This window comes from Chiloscyllium plagiosum, chromosome 3 (assembly GCF_004010195.1).
Source record: "Chiloscyllium plagiosum isolate BGI_BamShark_2017 chromosome 3, ASM401019v2, whole genome shotgun sequence".
NCBI lineage: Eukaryota > Metazoa > Chordata > Chondrichthyes > Orectolobiformes > Hemiscylliidae > Chiloscyllium > Chiloscyllium plagiosum.
In genome coordinates, this window is record NC_057712.1 from 117872232 (window position 1) to 117888176 (window position 15945).

General features: G+C 42.4%; 1 long non-coding RNA gene across 1 annotated transcript in view; it reads left to right on the forward strand.

Annotated features, from left to right (window-relative positions):
* The window catches only part of LOC122548473, a 102485-nt gene that overhangs the window by 17573 nt on the left and 68967 nt on the right, over positions 1–15945 (forward strand). The window contains exon 2 of the long non-coding RNA XR_006311247.1: positions 14669–14757. This is a non-coding gene — a long non-coding RNA (uncharacterized LOC122548473). The remainder of the gene's footprint in view (positions 1–14668; positions 14758–15945) is intronic.

Genomic DNA, 15945 nt, shown 5'->3' on the forward strand with positions numbered 1-15945 from the left:
GCACGAGTGTCTGACTAGCACTCGTCACTGTTGGGTGGTTACCCATGCGCCATGCAACCAGGCCCAACACTGAACATGGAACAACCCAGCTATGACACTGCACAGTGGTCACCATATCCCCAGGAAATTAATCCAAGAACTCACCAGCTCGGAAATGTTACAAGAACACTAATTATCAAAGAGAAAAGGGTATTGGCGAAAGGAAAAGGAAGACAGGGAGAAGAGATAAAAAAGAGGAATGTGAGGAGGCAATGGGAACAGCGAGGGAAGAGGGACAAAGGCAGCGGGAAAACAATAAAAAGGAACAAGTGTCATACTGCAGTCCATTTTCCATATTTAGCCAAAGCCTTGCTTACTGGATAAGACTGCTGTGTGCTGTCAACTCATGAAATCTAGGAATTTCTTTGGGACAGTCTAACTCCATTTCTTAGAAGAATCCAAAAAACCAGTGATGAGAGCAAACTTTGATCCAGTCAATAAATTTGGGTCAGATTTGAAACTGAGCTCCTGAGGTTTCAGTGCTGCATATTATCCTGAGCCCTGAATCGCAAGATGAAAAACCAATTTGCAAATCTGAACCAAGACGCAAAATTTCAAAGACATAAAAGGAAACATGATAAATCTGAATCGATGTCAGAGTTAAGAGGGCAGTCACTCAGTTAGTTAGTTAAACCCTGTTCTCATATTCAGCCTTATTTGGATTCAATTGGTTGGTTAAGGGTAATTTTAGGAACTGGTCAGCTCCATCCACATCACGCAAAAGAATCTGCATGCAAATCAGTTTTGAAAAAAGGACAGTTGTTGACCTTGAACAGTCTACAGGACTGGAGTTTGGATGTTACCTCTCAAACTAAAATTCTGTAACATGAGATTTCCATAACAAAATGAGACAGCACTGCCGCTTTAAACCGTAGGAGACAAGAAATTTAACAGTTTTTGTTCGCAAAGATAAAAAAATTCTGGACGGTGGGTTTTGTTAAACAACTCCCATCAGTAATAGTATCTCCTATAACTTTCCTGTAACAAAGTTTCCAGTAACATCTGATAAAAGTCACACGATGCAGCACATGAATATCCTCATGAGATCCAATACTTCAAAAGCAGTTTCTGGTGAGTAATATTCTTTGATGATAAACTCTGAAAGTGCAAAGATGTTTCACAGTCCTTTATAATCTGAATGCTATGCCACAATTCTATCTGTCAACTACTCAGTCAAAAAAATAAAAATTTGCTGATTCTGGTAAATCTTATTGTTGGCCAAAGTGACAGAATTGTGGGTTCGCAGGGTCGAATGACTCTAGAGAGTTTCTTTCTGAAAATGCAGTCAGGTAGATTTACTGTCAGACTCATTCTGCTTCCATCTTTATTCCTTCATGGGATGTGGGTGTTACTGGTTGTGCCAGCTCTTATCGCCCATCCCTAACTGCCCTTTAGAAAGTGGTGGGAAGCTGTTAGGCAGGGAATTCCAGGATTTTCATCCAGCAACAGTGAGGAAATGGTGATACAGTTCCATTTCTGGTATGGGGCTTGGAGGGGAGACTGTAGTGCATTGTGTTCCCATTAGTTCTTGTTCAGAGATTTTATGATGCACCTCAGGAGCAGGCAGGATTTGAACTCGGACCTCCTGGCTCAGAGGTAGAGACACTACCAATGCAGCACAATAGCCCTTCCATGTACTAAACAGACCTGAGACTACTTAGCTTCTGAGATCAGCCACTTTCAGACTAGTATGGCTGTGGGCAAAAGAAGCAGAATACTGATGTTTCAGGCAAAAGCCCTTCATTTGGATGATTCCTAATGAAGGGCTTTTACCCGAAACGTCAATTTACCTGCTCCTCGGATGCTGCCTGACCTGCTGTGCTTTTCCAGCACCACTCTAGTCTTGACTCTGATCTCCAGCATCTGCAGTCCTCACTTTTGCCTAGAAGCTGAATACTCTCCACTCAAAATGACATCATCTCGGTCCAAAGTGTCAGTGCTTGCTTGCAGGAACTTGCTTTAGATATTCCTTAAATCAACTTGTTCAGAGAAGTTATGACATGCCACTGGATCAGAAATGCCCGAAACGTCGATTCTCCTGCTCCTCGGATGCTGCCTGGCCTGCTGTGTTTTCCAGCAACACATTTTTCAACTCTGGTCTCCAGCATCTGCAGTCCTCACTTTTTCCTAAACAGATTCTGCACTGAATAAGGCACATTTTATTAAAAGCACACATTTTAGTCCAATAAGTATGTCATAATCTTAATCTGCCTTTAGGGAGCCAAATCAAACACATGCAGGTTTAGGACTGTTTTATAATGAAGGTTTAGACCATGTTTTTATGGAACAGTATCAGTGGGTTCATCCCATTCACTTCCCCCAGAGGTGTATAGTGGGCTGGCTGACACAATGGCAATTTGCAAGATGGCTCATGAACCAGGTGAGAGGGTGGACAGATCCACAGGACATGGCACAAGAGGACCTGGTGAAGAGCATGAAGTATGTTTACAACCAGGAGACTGGCACCTCTTCTTATCCCATTCTTCCTGCAGACTACTGGAAGAGGTCAGTGACCAACAACTCCCATGTTTCTGAAGACCCTTATTAGGCTTCCAATAAAGTAGAGGCGCACATAGTCTCTTTAGATGATATTCTCACAGAAATTCCAGAACATACATTGGTGAAGTCCTGATATGTCCCAGAAAGTCACCCAATGTGTTTCTAAAGTCCTCCTCAAACTTAAAGCAGGAATAAAAAGTGATATGCCCTTAAGTAGCTCACAAAACTCTTTGCAATGATGTCCTCATTCCTGGTCAGCTGGTGGTTGTTAAACAAATTGTTATCTGCCAAAATGACATGCAGTCTTTTTAATGAATACTTGTAAGCAATATACATGTCAATCAACCCCTTAAACACCCCTGTGGAAAACTGACAGCAAAAGCATTGAAGCCAGCACAACCAAGACGATGTCTTGTGCTCAACACTTGCGAAACCAGTTCAGCAGCTTAAGATCCCACCTCAGCCATTTCCTTATCAATTAACTATTAGACCAAAATCACCTCACCCCACTGGAATTTTCAGCTTTGGGAAGGAGCAACTAAAGGCAAAATTGAACATGAATGATGCTTCCTTCCAAATATTAATTCCCTCTAATTCATTTTGTATTTGTTTTATTGTTATGTTATTTATGAAGAATTAGAGACTACATGTTATAGGAATTTATCTCCTGGGGTACCAGATATTATTGTTTCACAGAGGTCAATGTGCTATGCGGTGGTATAGCACTAATAGTCTACCAGCCACATGGAGAGCTGTAAATAATGCACTCCATGGAGCTCCAGCATTTTTGTGTCTATAATGTGCTTATTTCAAACTAGAACCAAGAGGCATTTAGCTCAGTTGGCTGGATAGCTGATTTGTGTTGAAGAGTGATGCCAATAGAGTGGGTTAAATTCTCCCACTGGCTGAGGTTACCCATGAAAGTCCCACCTTCTCAACCTTGCCCTTTGCCTGAGGCATGGTGACCCTCGGTTAAACTCACCACCAGTCGTCTCTCTCTAATCAGAAAGCTCTAAGGTCCAGTAGGACAATGGTGACTTCACCTTTTAAGGGGAAACCAGAAAACAAAATAGCATTGTGGGTCACTGTTAACTTTAAAAATGGTGTACAGACTGTTGTTAAGAGAATGATGTTGGCAGGCACGCAGGAAGGTGTTGCTGAGGATAATGCTATGAGCAGTACTCCAAAGTTTGGAATACACAAATACCAGAGTACAAGAGCAAGGAAGTCATGTTGAACTGATAAAGGACTGTAGGTTAGCCTCAACTAGAATTAGTTCTCGTTCTGGGTGCTACACTTTACAAAGGATGTGAAAGCATTGGAAAGAGGTTTTACATTAATGATTCCAAGGATGAGGAATTTCAGTTATAAAAGTGCTGAAGAAGCTTGGACTGTTAGTCTTGAAGATAAAACTGAGAGGGGATTTGACTAAAGTATTCAAAGTCATGAGGGGCTTGGATGGGATGAATCAGGAGAAAACAGTCCCACTTGTGAAAGAATTGAGGGTAGAGATTTAAATTAATTCATAAAAGCAGCACATTAGTCATCTGAGGAATATCTTTTTCCCAGAGCCAGCAGTTTAAGTCTGGAATACACTGCTGAAAATGTGGAAGAGGTATGTTTAATCAGGACATTCAAAAAGGGAATTGGGGGTTATTTGGAAAGGATCAACATGCAAGATTATGGGAAAATGGTCATTGGAAGAGCCAGTGCAGAGCTATGAGCTAAATAGTCCCCTCTGTAAAAGTTCTGTGGCAAATCAGTTTATTACAATATATCAATGATCTAAATCTTGTTGTGCAGGCAACCATTTCAAAGTTTATTGATGGTTTAAACTCAGACACTGGAAACTGCGTAGGACTTCAAAAGGACACAAAGGATATTGATAAGTTGTTAAAATGGACAGAGGTTTGGCAGATAAAATCCAATGCAGAGAAATGTACAATGACACATCTTGTTAGAAACAAGATGGAGAGGCATTTAAACTAAACACAACTGTGCTAATGAGGTTCAGGAGCAGAGGGACCTGGGTGTGTAATGCGTCAGTCATTAAAAGTGACAGAACATATGGAGACAGTAGTCAACATAGCATACATAATTCTAGGCTTTAACAATAGGAGCATAGAGTACAAGAGCAAGGAAGTTATGCTGAATCTGTATAAGTTACTGGTTAGACCTCAGTTGGAGTTTTGTATTTAGTTGTGGCCATTAGACTTCAGGAAGACTAAATTGGAGAGTCAGGTAAATGTTTATGACAATGGTTTCTGGAGTTAGAATCTTCACTTGTGAGGACAGATTGGAGAAGCTGAGACTGTTTCTTTTAGAGGTGAAGGCTGAGAGGAATCTCAATAACGATGAGTCTGGGAAGACAGAATCCCAGTTGTAAAAGGTTCAAGAGCGAGGGGGCACGGATTTAAAGGGTTCTGCAAAAGAAGCAAATCCAATGTGAGTTAAAAAAAACTTTCGGCATGGAGGTGTGATGGAGGTAGGTTCAATGGAGCGATGCAAAAGGGCATTAGATGGAAATTTGAAGAGAAGTAATGTGCAGGGTGTTTGTGACTAGACAGGAGAATGGTACAGGTTGTTCTGCTTTAACAGCGGGAATTGGCTAGAACGTGATTGACGAATTGTGAACGTTGTTTGGATAATGTGAACTTTCCACTGAATGGGTACAGTGATTTTCTATTAGCGACCTCCTACAGCATGATTTTCTATAGAGGAATACAACTGTTGTGTTATAGCAAAATGAGGTACAGTGCACAATACTGCACATTTGGAGAGCCAGTTGAGACATGATGGGCTGAACAGCATCTTTCTGCACTGTAACAATTGTGATGCAAAGTTCATAATTTTTAATCCAAGTGTAGGTGAAACAAATACCAATACTTCCCAAAAATTACCTCAAAAGTCAATCTTCCCTCCTGGATTCCATTCTTTTTTCACCAGTTCCCAGATATAAACTTCCCCTTTAACATTCACTTAATTTACTGTCACTCTCTCTGCCCTGCAGCATTCAGCTTACAAGAGCCAACCTCTGTCCAAATTCACACAACCAACTTCCCGCTGCCTGACTGGACTGAGCTACTTACTTCATTCCACTTAGATGCTTTGAGTAAAGAATAATTCAATAAGTTGAAAAATAAATTCCCTTCAACATTTTAAAAAATCAATTCAAATGGTAAGCCTCTTTAGCTGTTCCCAGGCCTTTTCAAATCAACTGGTCAGAAATGTTATTACACCCCTCTAGAACAGGTGGAACTTGAACCAGGGGTTACATTTGAATTGATAATGTACGGGCTACAATATAAAGAAAATGCTTCTTTTGCTCATGATAGTTTAGTGACCAGAGCTTTAAACCTGGTGGTATCGAATTCAAATGCATCCGTGGTAAATGTAATATTGAAGTTAGTAAACTGAGTTATTTATGGAGCAGGATGTTACTGTGTCCATGGTGGGGGATGATATTCTTTCTTCTTCCACACCAACGGTACCTTTACAAAAATCCGTTTGTATACAGGCTTTCCGATACTATTGGTGGCACACATCAATAAATATTCTTAATATTGGTATGTATTTTGCACATTGATAGAAAAGGTAAGAGGGAAAACTTCTTATTTATCATTCAGTAACGTTTAGTAAACAATGCAGTCTGTCAAAAGAGGTGGTTGAGAGGTTGAGAGAGTTGGGGAGATATATATCAAAGATATACATTGAATCTGACACGGAGGATGGAGTCCTGGATTCAAGAAGGCAGCTCCCCCCACTTTTTCAAGTATAGGAATTGGGACGTCATGCTGCAGCTGCACAGGACATTGGTGAGGCCAATTTTAGAATACCGTGTTCAATTCTGGTCTCCTTGCTATAGCAAAGATGCTGTGAAACCTGAAAGGGTTCAGAAAAGATTTACAAGGATTATGCCAGAACTGGAGGGTTTGAGCTGTAGGGAGAGGTTGAATAGATTGGGGCTATTTATTGGGACTGTCAGAGGCTCAGGGGTGACCGTACAGATCTTTATAAAATCATGCGGGACATGGGTAGGGTGAATAGCCAAAGTTGTTTTCCCTGGGTAGGGGAGTCCTAAACTAGGCAGAGGTTTAAGGTGAGAGGGGAAAGATTCACAAGGGACCTAAGGGGCAACTTTTTTCACACAGAGGGTGGTAGTGTATGGAATAAGCTGCCAGAGGGAGTGGTGGAGGCTGGTATAATTACAACATTTAAAAGGCATCTGGATGGGTGTATGAATAGGAAGGATTTAGTGGGAGATGGGCCAAATGCTGGAAAATAGGACAAGATCAGTTTAGGATATCTGGTCGGCACAGATGGATTGGACCGAAGAGCCTGTTTCCATGCTGTACAGCTCTATGACTCTATAATCAGTGAGGGGCACAAAACGCTGGCTGAGTCTGTGGTGTCTGCATCCCACAACTGAAATAAAATATATGTTAAATATCATGTTCTGCATACTATTTCATTCATGCTCAGCACCAACCCAGGTCCATATTCCCAGAGCAGGAGCTGTGCAATGAACCTGTGGAGCTCTTCAAAGACAACCAGTCCCCTGATGATGCACCAACACATGACTCCAAAGCAGTAAGTCCAGCTTCTCCATTAGGAAGCATGGCACACAGGGGTGGAGCATGTCACAGGTCAGCAGGACTGAAGGCAGAGATAGCAGCCTTGATTGGAGGACACCGGACACTGGAGGCTCTGCTCGAGGCTGGGCCAAGGTGCTGAACATCAGGGGTCAGATATTAAGCTGGTGTATGGACAGCAGGCAATGGCTGGCCACTTGCTGTTGAGGAAATGAACCCTTGGCTTATGAGCCCTCTGCTGAGGATATTGCTTTCTCCAAAGTACATCCATGTGTCCATCCCCTTTATTCAGGCTGCTGCTGCTGAGCTGGAGGAAGCTGCACCAGCCCCCACAGAGGTCAGACCTACCTCCGAATACATAGGGCCCATGGCATCACGAGGTCTCACAGGCAGTAAAATAAGGTTTGATGACCCTCAGAGGTCTCCATTTGTAATGAGTTGCATTACAAGTTTCTGATTCGACACAAATCAGCCATTCCAGGCTGAAGCAACTGCTCCGGTTGGGATAAGCATCTCCACTGTTGCTGACCACAGGTTTGTTAGTTTCACCCTTTACACTGCTCCTGTCAGGTCAGTTTCACTCGCCAACTATGTGGTGTTTCAGACTAACCCTCCCCAACCCAGCAGGTTGCATAAACAAATACCACTGATGACACAAAGCTGGCTCGAGGATATAGAGATACTCCAGTGTGATTTGGACAGGTTAAGTGAGTGGATTAACACATGGCAGTTGAAGCATAGTGTAGATACAGGTGAGGCTATTCACTTTCATAGCTGAAACCAGAAGACCGATTATTATCTGAATGGCAATAGATTGGGAAAGGTGGAGATACAATGAGACCTGGTGTCCTTGTACACCAGTCACTGGAAGCAACCATGCAGATTGAGCAGGCAACGAAGAAGTCAAATGGTATGTTGGTCTTCATTGCAAGAGAGTTTGAATACAACAGTAGAGATGTCTAACTGCAATTGTACAGGGCCTTGGCGAGACCATACCTGGCGTATCGTATGCAGTTTTGATCTCCTTATCTGGGGCAGGATGTTCTAGCTATGGAGGAATACAACTAAAATTTACCAGACCAATTCCTGAGATGGCAAAACTGCTGTACAAAGAGAGACTGGATCAGTTTGGACTATATTCATTGGAGTTTCAAAGAATAAGTTCAGAGATGGGGACAAACGTACAGCTGCACACTGCTGGCAAGGAGAGATTCAGTGTTCAAAAGGCTTTTGAATACCTTTTAAACTACCACAATGGCTTCTGTCCAGTCTGGATCCCCTGGACAGAACTTTGATCTTGCCCTTGTCAATCTACCTACTGTAGATGTGTCCATCCAGGACAGTACTGGTAACAGTGACCAACACACATTCATCTATGGATAGGAAGTCCCACTTAAGACAACATCTGTATGAGGCAATACCACTGTGTTAAATGAGACAGACTTGTATCAGATCTAGCCACTCAAAACTGGGCAGATATGAGGTCCTATGAGTCTCAAAAGCAACAGAATTGTACTCAACCACAATCTGTAACTTCAAGGCGCAGTATTTCCCCATCGACTTGCAGTCTAAGGAAAGTTGGAAATGAGCAGGACTCAACCAGACTACTTGTCTGAGATTTTCCCACTAGGCACACTCTAAAAACTCTCTCCATCGGGCCATATCTTTGAATGATATTGTAAAGAGTAAGTGAATGAGGAAAAGAAGGGACACACATATGGACCATTTGGATAAAACATTGTAATAGTGGGTTGGATGGAAAAGTCATTACTGGAGATGCTCTGGCTGTGATTGGAAAGGCAGAGTGAAATTGATCATGGAATCCCAAATAGACAAATAGGCATTTTGAGGTGACGAAGGGCTTTTGCCCGAAACGTCGATTTTGCCTGTCCTCGGATGCTGCCTGAATTGCTGTGCTCTTCCAGCACCACTAATCCAGAATTTTGAGGTGACTGTCAAAGGCTAAGGAGAGGTCAAGCAGACTTAGAATGGCAGCTTTTCTTCTTCTCACTTAATTTCATTTGCTATTAGCCTTACTTTTCTTCAGATGCTCTGGCTGTGATTGGAAAGGCAGAGTGAAATTGATCATGGAATCCCAAATAGACAAATAGGCATTTTGAGGTGACTGTCAAAGGCTAAGAAGAGGTCAAGCAGACTTAGAATGGCAGCTTTTCTCCTTCTCACTTAATTTCATTTGCTATTAGCCTTACTTTTCTTCACCTGCTTTCGCTTCTCAATTTCTCCTGTTCTTTTTCCACCTTAATTCTTTGTCTACAAGCCCCTTGCCTGACATCTGCCATATGACTAACTGTATGTCTGCAAAGATTCTCAAGACATTTGAAATTGGGCAGGAAATTGTAACGATTCAGAACTGGATATACATGTTGGATTCAGCTTTCCTGCTCATATCTGGAGGAGGATGGGGGATTCCCGTTGAATGTGAGATTCCCCTGAGATACATAAACAGGAGAGTAAGCATAAAAAGGCAGCAATTATGACTCATGACAAAGTGCTGGTTAGATCACACAGCTTAAACATGTATAATAGAGAATATAATTAGATACAATAGCTAATTTCCTTGATTTGTGACTATTTCAATATTTTACCAATCATTTAAGGTAATCTGTAGCTAGAAAACTGGCATCTACCTAGTTACACGTAAAATTGTCCAGTTAAGTCGTGTATATAATAGGCAAGTCAAATCAAACCTCACCAGTTTACTCCAGATCAAAGTGATCGAAGACGTTGGCAACACTTATCAAGCAGCACCTACTCAGCAATAACCTGATACTTAATGGAGGTTCCGTCATAGCCAGTCAGCTCCTACCTCATTATAGCAATTCTCCAAACATTGTCTACAAAGCTGAACTCCAGGGATAAGATGACAGTGACTACCCTTCATATCCAGGTAGAATTTGACCAAGTGTAGTATCAAGAGGCACTAGCAAAACTCAGTCAATGGGAATTCGGAGAAAATTCTCCCAAAGGCTGGACTCAGACCAGCACACAGCAAGATGGTTACAGTTATCGCAGGCCAATAATGATGCTCAAGACATCACTGCCAGAGTTCCTCATGGTGGTGTCCAAGGGTAAACCATAATCAATAGCCAGTTATTATAAAGTCAGAAGTATGGAGGTTCATTGAGGATTATAGCAACACTGCAACTCAACAGGTACAGAAGTAGTCAATGCTCATCTACAGGAAAACCTGGACAATGTCCAGGCTTGGGTTGATATATGGCAAATGACTTTCACACCACACAAGTCCATTTTGAACAAGAAAATCTAACCACTATCTCTTGACATTTAATGGCATTACCATCACTACGTTAGAGACAAAAAAAAACTGTAGCTGTTGGAATCCAAGGTAGACAAGCAGGAGGTCCTAAAGAAGGGTTACACCTGAACCGCTGACTTCTCCACCTCCTGATGCTGCCTAGATTACCATCACTAAAGCATCCAGTATTGATATCCTGTGAGTCACTGTTGACCAGAAACTGAACTAAACTAGCCACACAGATATAGCAGGTTAAAAGTGCAGGCCAGTTGCTGGGAATTCAGCTACAAATAACTTACCTTCCAACTCCCCAAAGCCCACCATTTACAATGTACAAATCAGGGGTGTAGTGGACTATTCTCTATTTACCTGGATGATTGTGGTTCTAACAGCTCTGAACCTTATTACATCCTTGGTCCAAACATGGACATAAGAGCTGAATTCCAGGGTGGGGCTGCTTTTGATTCATTGTGATATCACGGAGGCCCAGCAAATCTGGGGTCAACAGGAATTAAGGGGAAAGCTCTCTGCTGGTTGGAGAAACACCTGGCACATTGGAAGATTATTGTTGGGGGTCAGTAATCTCAGCTCCAGGAAATGTCTGCAGGGGTTCCTCTGGGTAGTGTCCTAGGCCCAACCAACTTCACCTGCTTTATCAATGACCTTCTCTCCATCATAAGGTCCAAAGCGAGGTACCTCACTGATGACTGCACAAGTCACAACTCCTCAGAAACTGAAGAAATCCCAAATGCTGCAAGACCTGGACAATATCCAGGTTTGGGTTGAAAAGTGGCAAGCCAAATCTTCATCACACAAGTGCCAGGTAATGACCATCTCCAACAAGAGAGAATCTAATCACTGCCCTTGAATTCAATGGTATCAGCATCACTGAATCTGCCCCACCAATCACATCCTGGGGGTTACCATTGACCAGAAACTCACCTGGACCTGTCTTCTAAATACTGTGGCTACAAGAGCAAGTCAGAGGTTAAGAAAACTGCAGTAAGCAACTCACCTCCTGATTCCTCAAAGCATATCACAAAGCAGAAGTCAGGAGTGTGATGGAATACTCCTCACATGCCTGGATGACTGCAGCTCCAGCAATGCTCAAGAAACTTGACACCACTTGCACAAAGCAGCTCACTTAAATGTCACCACAAATATCAGCTGCCACCATTACCGGCACTCTGCAGGAGCAGCATGTACCATCTACAAGACGCACTGCAGAAATTCACTAAGGCTTCTCAGATAGCATCAACTGTACGTGGAACCAGTCTTTTACTGTGGCTCCATGACACCACACTGAATCAAAAGCAGCCCCACCCTGGAAATCAGCTCTTATGTCCATACTTGGACCAAGGTTCAGAGCTGTTGGAAATACAATTCTGCATCTCTCTTCCTTATAATACAGTAGACATATTTATTCTACAATGATTTCAGTGGGTCAAGGAGGCACTTTCTCAAGGGCAGTTAGTGATGCGCAATAAACGCTGGCTTGGCATTGACACCCACATACGGTGAAAGAAGAAATAAAAACTATGCACATCATTCCGCACTTCCTCTCTGATAGGACTCAAAAAAGTTTAATTGATGAGATTTTTGTACCCTTTTTCCCAAATTTCTCATTTTCCTAAAATCAAACTCTCTATCTGGCTTCCTTATTTGTCGATTTCTTTCGTGAACATGGTGGTTGAGCAGACAAGACCCACAACCAGCCCTACGGAGAGCAAATGTTCATGTTTTCTCAAAGGACAGAAAAGGTCCAGTGAATCTTTGTCAGGATGCCAAGTGTCAAATCAACAACCTTCTTCTTGGTCCACTGCACACATTCAACCCTGACTTAGCAGAACCCAGCTGACTGCATATTTGAACTGCTACACCCAAGAATATCCTAATACAGACAGGAAGACCAGCAGCTGAAGATAAACTGCAAGCATTCAATGGAAGCTGTTTATTCAACCTATAATGCAGAGTTATGCATCAGTAGCTTTTGTTGGCCTGCTCTACAAGCAGAGCTGCATTTCTTTTTGAAAATTAGACGTTTAAAAAAAATGAAGAAATACTCATGTTGTTCAATGTCTCATTGGATAAATACATCAATCTGTATTGGTAGGGAGTCGAAGAAAGAATGCAGAATTCAACTGCAGCCAATCCTAAACTAGCTGTTCCAAGTCAGACATGCAATGCACTTGTATACAAGGACTGGCTAGAGGGCGGAAAGGTTAATGGCTTTCGTGCTCGAGTGCATAGTGTTAGCTGGTCTGGAGTGCATTTTTAAATATATTTGTTCCCAGGATGTAGGCATCATTGGCTCGGCCAACATTTATTACTCATCTCTAAATAACTCAGAGGACAATTAAGAGTCAACCACATTGCTGTGGATTCAGAGTCACATTTGGCCAGACTTGGTATGGAGGATGATTTCCTTCCCTAAAGGGGATTCACCAATCAACAGTGATTACATGTTTGTTTATTTTTAAGTTTTTTTATTATTAAGTTTTTTTATTATTGCATTCCAATTTCACCCCATTGATTTGAACCCTGGTACCCAAATCTATGACCTCGACCAGTGACATTGCCACTGCACCACCAACCTCTCCCTTAGTGAGAACTAATGTTAGTGATGGGCAATAAATGCAGGCTTGGCATTGACATCCACACATGGTGAAAGAAGAAAAAAAAAACTATACACATCATTCCGCACTACCTCTCTGATAGGACTCAAAAAGTTTAATTGATGAGATTTTTGTACCCTTTTTCCCAAATCTCTCATTTTCCTAAAATCAAACTCTATCTGGCTTCCTTACTTGTCGATTTCTTTTGTGAACACGGTGGTTGAGCAGACAAGACCCACAGGCAGCCATACTAAGAGCAAATGTTCATGTTTTCCTGAATAAGAACCCATCCACAGTCATTGGGTCAGATCAGGACGAGCAGAAAGTTCAAGGAACGTCATCAGAGCATCAGTGACAAATCAGCAATTGAAATTTTGAGACACGGGAACAGCAATTAATACACAAAAGAATGTGAGCCAGACGTATTGGCAGACTGTTATGAAACTTGAAAGGGTTCAGAAAAGATCTACAAGGGTGTTGCCAGGGTTGGAGGATGTGAGCTATAGGGTGAGTTTGAATAGGCTTAGGCTGTTTTCCCTGGAGTTTCGGAGGCTGAGGGGTGACCTTATAGAGGTTTATAAAATCATGAAGGGCATGGATAGGGCAAATAGACAAAGACTTTTCCTTGGGGTGAGGGAGTCCAGAACTAGAGGGCATAGGTTTAAGAGGAGAAAGATATAAAAGAGACCAAAGGGGCAACATTTTCACGCAAAGGATGGTACGTGGTTGGAATGAGCTGCCAGAGGAAGTGGTGGAGGCTGGTACAATTGCAACATTTAAAAGGCATCTGGATGGGTACATGAATAAGAAGTGTTTGGAGGGATATGGGCTGGGTGCTGGCAAGTTGGACTAGATTGGGTTGGGATGTCTGGTGGGCATGGTTGAGTTGGACCGAAGGGTCTGTTTCTGTTTCTGTGCTGTACATCTCTGACTTTAATGCCAGAATTACAAATCAGTATCTATTTAGAAATCAGTTGGGGGTGAGAAGTCATGATTGTGTTGGAAACGGTCAATAATTGTGATTTTCCCCAATTAATGGCCAGAGGGAGGAAGAGTCCTCCATCGAATTAAAGGATTGGGTGAGCGCTTTTGACCTGCTTTTGTAGCCACAGTATTTATATACTGGTCTAAATCAGTTTCTGATCAATGGTAACCCCAGGATGTTGATAGTGGGGATTCAGTTCAAGGTAATAGCATTAAACAATGAGACGATGGTTAAATTCTTTCTTGGAAATGGACAACGCTCACCACTTCTGTGGCACAAATGTTTCTTGTCACTTATCAGCCCAACATCAAATGCTGTTCAAGTCTTAACTGAATTTGGACACATTCTGGTTTAGTGGTGCTGGAAGAGCACAGCAGTTCAGGTAGCATCGAAGGAGCAGCGAAATCGACGTTTCGGGTAAAAGCCCTTCATCATGAAGGGCTTTTGCCCGAAACGTCGATTTCGCTGCTCCTTGGATGCTGCCTGAACTGCTGTGCTCTTCCAGCACCACTAATCCAGAATCTGGTTTCCAGCATCTGCAGTCATTGTTTTTACCTCGTTGAATTTGGACACAGACTGCTTCAGTATCTGAGGAGTAGTAAACTGTGCTGAACATTGTGCAATCATTGGTGAACATCCCAATTTTGACTTTATAATGCAGGGACAATAAATGCTGAAGCGGCTGAAGATCGTTGGATATTTGGATCAAGGCAATAAATGAATTTGGGAACTGGGTGAACCTACCAGAAGGTAAACAGAGCAGTGAGCTAACTTTTGTTCAGTAAATGCCATTTAATAATACTGTTCATGAAAATCTCCTTTACATTGCTGTCTACCAACAGTCATAACTGAATTGGATTTGTCTCAATTGTTGTGGATAGGATATACCTCAGCAATTTTCCAAGTTTCAGGATGGATGCCAGTTTTTCTAAGCTTTATTGGAATAGACAGACATGGGGAATGACCAGCACAAGTCTACTGTACTGCTACTGAGATGTTCTTGTATCCAGAACACAAAGTGGTTTCTTAACAGTACATGGAGCAAATTGAATTGACTAAAGACCTAAGAGGTTAGAAAGTAGAGGAGACCATAAGCATTTCTGCCTGAAGATAGCTCTATCTGCTCCAGTCTTGTCTTTTGCGCTGATGTGCTGGGCTCCCCTCGAGGATGGGGATATTATACAGCCTCCTCCTCCTCCTATGAGTTTTTAAATTGTTCACCACTGGATGTGGCAGGACTGAAGAGTTTAGATTTGATTTGTCTGTTGTAACTTTGGTTAGCTCTGCCTGCCACTTGCTGCTTATGCAGTTCAGGATAAACGCTGTCCTGTGTTGGAGCTTCAGCAGGTCGATACCTCATTTCTAGATATGATTAGTACTGCTCCTGGCATACCTTCCTGCACTTTTCACTGAACCAGGCCTGATCCTCCAGCTAATAACAATGACACAGTAGGATATGTCAGGCCACGAGGTTACAGATTGTAGTTGAATGCAATTGTTCTACTAATGATGATGCACAGTGCCTCATGGCTCCACTGAGTTGAGTTGCTGGATCTGTTAAAAATCTCTTATTTATACTAACATTGACAATAGACAATAGGTGCGGGAATAGGCCATTCAGCCCTTTGAGCCTGCACCGCCATTCAATATAATCATGGCTGATCATTCCTAATCAGTATCCTGTTCCTGCCTTATCTCCATAACCCTTGATTCCACTAACTTTGAGAGCTCTATACAACTCTTTCTTAAATGAATCCAGAGACTAGGCCTCCACTGCCCTCTGGGGCAGAGCATTCCACACAGCCACCACTCTCTGGGTGAAGAAGTTTCTCCTGAGCTCTGTCCTAAATGGTCTACCCCGTATTTTTAAGCTGTGTCCTCTGGTTCGGCACTCACCCATCAGTGGAAATATGTTTCCTACTGCCAGAGTGTCCAATC